The 7,640-nt window shown below is 32.1% G+C and overlaps 1 protein-coding gene across 2 annotated transcripts in view; it reads left to right on the top strand.

Moving 5' to 3' along the window:
* The first annotated feature begins 687 nt into the window (after positions 1-687).
* Positions 688-7,640, top strand: part of LOC135951248 (ATP-binding cassette sub-family G member 1) — a 49,288-nt gene continuing 42,335 nt past the window's right edge. Inside the window, exon 1 of one of the 2 annotated variants that reach the window (XM_065500863.1) lies at positions 688-923. The gene's annotated coding sequence lies outside the window, so the exon portion shown is untranslated. Of the gene's footprint in view, positions 924-1,550; positions 1,706-7,640 lie in introns of those variants that run through there. The other variant, XM_065500862.1, reaches the window with a different exon arrangement.

The raw sequence follows: 7,640 nt of genomic DNA, 5'->3' as shown, positions 1-7,640 counted from the left end.
TAAATCAGTCGCTATATTAACCATAACATAATATAAATGTCACTCATACTGCGAACATTTCAAAGATCATGTATTATATAAAATATAAAACTTATGGCTGATTTCACTTTTCTGAAATCCGAAACAATTGCATGGTCTGCGAAGACAATGACCACGGTTTTCAGAAGAGCATGCAGAATAGTTTTTGTTAGAGAATCGAATCAGTATTATTTAAATGTTTTGGATATATTGAAGACCTCATGGCTCCATATATTTTCCAGATACGGTTCATTTTGATTATTTCATATTTTCAAATATGAAAAAAATATGTATCAAACTGTAGGAAGATTTAACTGAAATTTATGAGCTTGGTCCGATACCAATGTGTATTTAAAGAATCTGGACAAGGAAACCCCTGTTCATTTGTTGGACTTTTTGGGTATTTGACCTACCGAAATATGGACAGAATTATTGACAAGATTTTCTAGCAACACTTAATGAGCAACGATCATGAATATTGATTTTGTTTTGATATTTTTTTTGCTCTCTTTCTCTACCTTGTCGTTCGACAACAAGGAGCAGCTAAAAAAGAAGGAAGACTTTTCGAGTGGTAGACAACAAAAACCAACAAACAAAAACATATGGCCGAAATGAATAAATGTAAAAATAAATAAATTATTTAGTTTGTGGTATGACTTCGGAGTGTAAAGACGTTGTTTGTTTTTATTTTTCACACATATTTTCTGTTTTGTTTTGATATCTTTCGGTTTTTGTTTTTGTTATCTTTCGGTTTTTGTTTTTGTTTTCATTAATTTTCGAGCTGACTACTGAATTTCTTACGAAAATAAAAGAAAATTTGTTTAAAGACGTGAGTGTGAACTAGTGAGTGAGTGAGTGGCGGCAGTGAGTTAATAGAGTACAAATCAACAAACATAAGTGTTTAGGTAGGGGAGAATTTTTATATATATTTTTTTTATATTTTATGATCGTTGCTTAAAATTATTAAGTAGAGATAAAGTAGCATTTGGAAATTTGAATTATAACAAAATCAACAACAAAAGTTTTAATGATAATAATCATTTCGAAAAAATAAGTATTAATAAATATGTAATCATATCATAAAATGATTTCAGCCGTCATTAAAGCCAAATACCAAAACAGTTAACAATTTTAAACCATAATCAGTTAATTTAAGCATTTAATGCTTTTGTGAACACATTGTTTCCAATCGCAAAAGAAGAAAGAAAATTCACGTAACAAAAACAAAAATTTTTTTAAAAAAAAAATATTCCAATTTGTTCTGGGTTTAAATGTTATCGACACGTTATTCGTCACCTGAATAAAATTAAGTCTAAAGATTTTAAACAAAAGTTAATACATACTACCGAAAAAACATGAAAATAAATTAAAAACAACAACTAATAAATACTACGATAAATTACTTAAAAAAAATACTCATAAATAAACCAAAAACAAAATAAAATTTACTTAATGATAACGAGTAATAGTAAAAAAGACATCAATTTATAAAGTCTATAAATAATAACTAAATTATTGTCTATACTTTGACTACAAATTTCGATAAAAACTAAAAAAAAATCAAATTACATTCACCTTAAAACATGAATTATCTAATAACGGTTGTCTAAAGTTAAATTCGGTTTTTGTTTCCTGAAAAATAAAACCACAAGTAACAAGAAATTTTTAAATATAACTACTGCAGTGAGTGAGTATTTGGAAAATTATCAAATTCATAACCACAAAGTGGAAAAATCAAATATTATTTTATCTACCAAAACAAAAAAATAAAAATTGTTATGAAAATTATTATCAAATATGAATACGAGTGAAAAAAAAGAAAAGTTCGATAAAAATCAACAATTATATCATACAAACAAAGGATTTAGATAAACCCAACATTACTGATACTGATATCAGGACGGGATAGTGATTTTATTAATATATAGTCTGGCTTTACTTCTTAGATGCTAAAAATATTGCTCACAATTGAGCATTAAGACTGAACAAGAGGTCCTCAATTTTGCAGGATGATAGATCGCCTCTACGAAGGCTTATGTGACAATTAATTCGTGTAGCAATCTTGCAAGCCGATTCGAACGAAGTTGTAGTTTGTGAACGTATTTTTACGCAAATTCTTTCGATCTCTTCCTTTACCAAACGTAAAGGGTTATTCATTTAGAGGTATTCTTTTAATTGGATATCGGAATCTTTCTTATGATCCGTAGGAACAATCTCTAACTTTTTACTTCTCAAAGATAATTTAATTCAAATGTTGACCGCGGCTACGCTGTAATTATTCCATTCGGATGGTCAAATTTTTCATCACTCTTTCGAGCATTGGTATCGGTATCTCGTGAATTACACTAGCTTATTAGCTGGTTTATTGACAAAGACTTTGGAAATAACCCCAAAGAAAAATCTATATTATAACCAGAAATAACACTTTTTAAAGATAATTTCATTAAAATTCGGAAGGTTCAAGTTTCGTTCACTCTTTCCAGAATTGCTACCGATATCTCGCGAATTACACGAGCAATGTTGTAGCTGATGGCTATCTACGATCTATGAGTTTAGTGGAGACTCAAATTTGTTGGTATTATCAATAGTGGGCTCGGAAGGACGATGATGCAAATCCATATGAATTGGACATATTCCAAGTCTTGAAACGTAGCTGGCTTATCGACAAAGACTGGACTTCACATAGCCCCAAATTTTTTTATTATTTTGCGACTATGTGAAGTCTGTCATTTGCGTTTTAAAGATAATTTCAATCCAATTCGGAAGGTCCAAGTTTCGTTCAATCTTTTCAGCATTGCTAATAGTATCTCGCGAATTACACAAGAAATGTTGTAGCTGCTGTTATCGCAGATCTATCTACGATCTAAGAATTGAGTGGAGACTCAAATTTGCTGGTATTAGCAATAGTAGACTCGGAAGGATGATAATGGAAAACATATGTAAACAAAACATTTAAATGAATCACCCTTTACATCCAAGTGTTGGATATTCTAATATCTTATGGTGTATTTGTAAAGAGCCTGAAATTTTTGGATTAGATCTTAAATTTGGGATAGCTAGTCGGTTCCCATAACTACATTACGTATGACTAAATTGGTTTTAAAATAATCCAATAATGACTTTACAGGAAATGCTAACATTGAGTTCTTATTGATTGAGAAATCTGGCTACGTTTAGTTTTAAGTTCACAAAAGAGATAACATGACAATTGTAGAAACAAACAGTGTAGCCAGATGTGGGGATTTGTCCCCAATTTGGGGATTTCCCCAATTTGGGGATTTTTTTGGGGACAGAATTTCGTGGGGAGGGATTTGGGGATTTTAACAAAATTTGGGGATTTACATCCATTTTTGGGGATTTTACATTTTTAGACATTAGCGGTATTCACAATGTAGAGTACTTGGCCTTGTAATAAAGCAGAAGAGCTATTTATTGAAAAACATTTCAATTTCTAATCTATTTGGTTTTATATTTTGTTTAAATAATCATATTTTATTTCTTTCATTTCTTCAGAATTTGATGAAAAACATAAAAAACACAAAGATTTTTCGTTTTCAGGACACTACTTTGATAATAAAAAAATTAAAAAAGGATTTCATCAAAAGTTCACAGATATTAAATAGTTTTAAATTCTTGCTAAACACAGAAAGCTGAATCATTCTCTAGGAGCCAATTTTTGACTTCGTATTTAAATGTTAATTACACTGTGCGAAAGTGAAAAAATGTCAAAAAATTTCAAAAACATCCTCAAATTCAGAATTTATTCAAAAAAAAAAGTTTTCAATGATGTTCTTCAACTTATCGTCGACCTGTAACTTAAGCTGGCCACACACGGTTGATTTGATTATGATTTGGTCGTGTTCGACATTTTGTTACTTGTTAATGGGGATGTGCGCGATTCTTTTTTCTGGAATAAAAAATCGAATATTATAAAGCTCTTGATTTCTCAAGGAGTTATAAAAACTAATTCATACAAAAATCGGATAAACATCAAGAATTCTTTGGCAGGTTTCAAAGTAAAATGACATCTTCCAAACAATTTGTTCCAAAATCGATGAATCAACATTTTGAAAACTGACAATGAGGTAAATAGATGTAAAAATGCTTGTCGTATGTTATTATGCCAGATTGCAACTTTAGTTTGTTTAACTCAACATAGTAAAATTTAGTATTAACAATATAATTTAATTTTTTTTATGGTGACAAAATTGGGGATTTCAATTTTGAAATGGGGATTTTTTGGGGACATCGACTTTCAGATTGGGGACATAAGGTAAACTTTGTCTGGCAACACTGGAAACAAATGTCATTTTCCGTTTTTTTTCTGTTACAAAGTGAAACGTATCCCAGAGAGAGAGCGTTCTGTTTCGATCGATGCAAATAATAGTTGGACGGGGCACGCTCTGGACTATAAAGCGAGTGAGACAAAACTTCTCAACCACTTCATTCTAAATACATTTCAACAGGTATTGAAACATGTGGCCGAGTGTTGTCATGATGAAATATTACGGTTTCATATGTGGCCGCATATTCTGTTCCAATGCTCCCTTCAAACGAATCAGTTCCGTTCGGTAAAAATTCCCTATGATGGTCAGATTTCAGGAGCTCATAATAGAAAGGACCCTTTTGATCTCACGAAATACTGAGAATTACCTTAGTGCCATGGATATTTCGCTTTGGTGTCGATTCGGTTGGGCTTCAAATACAATCTCTAACGCTTCGGGTTATCGTAATGGATCCATTTTTCATCACAATTAATTATTATCTATTGCAAATCCCGTATTTTTAAGTCATACATCCATTTTAGTTGAACTTATGGGTCGACTATGGATGGCAACCGAACTTCAGTTGCGTTGTCAGTTGCCTAAATGGTATTACAGATGGCAATTGGCAACCAGAAATTTGTGGTTGCCCTCTGGCAACGCAACTGAAGTTCGGTTGCCATCCATAACAACAGCCAGTTACATCAACTTACTTGGGACCTTGAATTGGTCCCTTTGTGATACCCTAAAGGATAATGTTCCAGGCACTCAAATCCATCATTTTAATATCCATTCTGGATGGATCCTTTAGATCGTGCAGAAAGGACTACCCATTGTCACAAACCTAGTCCATGAATGAACGTATGCATCCTCTTAATATCATCCTCGATAGATCCGTAAGGTAGTGACCTAGTGATAGACTAGACGATAGTGTGCTGGGCTAACAATTTGAGGGTTGCGGGTTCGATCCCCGCCAGAGACTCGGGGTGTATCTTCGCATTGTCGCAGTCCCCTATAGATGCTCCACCGTTTCCTCCTCGTTCCTATCGGGACAGTTTCTGTAGAAGTCATTAGAAGGAATATTTAATCTAATAGCATGTGCAACTATTGACAAGTGCCCAGTCAACACGGCTACCATAACCCATAACCGCATAGAGTTGTGATGACCAAAATTGAAGCCAATCTGTGAATATAATCCAATCATTCACCCTTATCGTGGTTGGCGTAAACGTCTTACGCCTACGACAGTTTCGTACTAGATTAAAGATAAAATGAAAACTGTTTCTTTAATCTAGTACTAAACTGTCGTAGGCGTAAGACGTTTACGCCAACCACGATAAGGGTGAATGATTATATTTACAGATTTTTTCGGTTCTTGCAAAATACAGTCAGTTGAGAAAGAAGAATTACAATTGAAATATCCGAATTTTTGTCATCGGAACTTTAATTTGTCAGCCACAGCAGATAAAATGACTGAATGATTCAATTAGCGAAAAATTCGGTTATCACAACCAAAACTGTTTTCGCTGTGCAATCACATGACAACTTACGATGGCCGTATACGGGCCATGTAAGCTTCCATTACGAGCTTGTCGACAAAGTAGACCATTTAGACCGAAGAAATCCACACAGTTCACGCTGTATAAATGACATTTAACATGAAAGCGGAACATCAACCCAATAATTGAACTCGTCGTCTTGTAGACGAGAGACAGATTCGACTAGTTCTGCATGTTGTGTAGACACCAGAGAGAGATTTGATTGAAGGTTTACTGTCAGTACATATCCGAATATCTTATAGTACCCATATAGAAAATGTGTCATGTGATTCTGTAAGATCATTGCCTGTAGATTCGTGAAATGGCTGAGACTGTATTATATGTACTGTAATTTTGAATTCGAATGGATTCTCACATTTTATGTTAATGCAAAAATGAGGAAATTTATTAAAATAGTAAACACAAATTCCTTAACATTTAATATAACATTAAACAAATGTCGCATTGAAGAGTATTTTTCAACAAAAATACCTTAAATGTCCTCTTGATGGCCTGTCAATGAAATACATAAGTTGGGAGAAATCAACTCAGGGGAAATTTTGTTATAAAATCTGGAGAGAAGTAATTAAAAACATTAATCTCAACTTTCAACACCACCCTCGTACCCATTAGACCTATTTTAGTACACAAACAAAATGTTTATTTTATTTTTCATTCAGAATGTCTAATTATATTTTACGAATAAATAGTCAAACTTAATACATTTGACTATTTTGGTAAAATGTTTAATAAAACACGCGCGTGCTAATTTTTACTGAAAATTCAATGTCTGTTCTGAAACAAATATAAATTATTTAAAATGTATAACAAAAAAAAAATTCAATATTTTTCAAGCGATTAAATACATGATATATGTATTTCTATACATACATATTTATGTATGGAAATATAAATAACAACAATCACAATTATTTATTTATATACTACATATCAATTTATAAATAATTGATAAACAGATTACTGATTATTGAAAATATAAATATTTAAATATTTGTTTATTTGCTTTGTAACAAAATCAAATTGAATCGTTTATAGTTATGTATATTGATTGACTATGAACAAAAAAAAACCGATTGAAAGAAAAATTAGATTAATCTGCGAGTCAGACTGACTACTTGATTATTTTGCATCTTATGTATCTGACAGTTTTATTATCTCTAACTTACTAAAGCTTAAAGAAGCTACACAGTTAAATAAGAATAATAGTAACACATGTGTGAGAATGTTTGTAAATATCGCGGTACTAGTGTGAACGATGTTCATACTCATAGATACCCAGCAGTTAAGCAAGTTGTCAATGTATCCCTTATTATGTCACATCAGTTGGTTGACTCTAATTTATATATTTTGAGTCATTTGTGACGTATGTGCTCTTTGTAGTGCATAGAATTGAACTGGTTACTTTATACATCCCAGGTAATCCATCGTGAGGTCAATTGGCACATAAGTGTCTCTAAGTAATCTAGAGTGTAGTCACTTTAAACGTTTACTTTGTACTGCACTTTTTTAATTTTTGTAATTCGTACAAACTGGGCTATTGGACTGTCTATGATATGTCTTTTTAACTGACTATTTGAGGTCAATTAGCACCCGTTCATGTTAAACTAACTAGTTATGTAGCTGACTCTATGTAACCGGTAACCGGTAAAAACAATGCGTTGACTAATTTAGACCAGCTAGCAGACAGACTCATTGTAATCAAAAAGGGTCAATTAATCCCCTGCTTAGAACATGCACGTATTAAAATAATGAGTCACATAACTACTTATGTAACTAATTGTCCTCCTAAGTTATAGGTAAA

This window comes from Calliphora vicina, chromosome 2 (genome assembly GCF_958450345.1).
Source record: "Calliphora vicina chromosome 2, idCalVici1.1, whole genome shotgun sequence".
Lineage (NCBI taxonomy): Eukaryota > Metazoa > Arthropoda > Insecta > Diptera > Calliphoridae > Calliphora > Calliphora vicina.
This window is presented reverse-complemented; position numbering and strand designations above follow the sequence as displayed.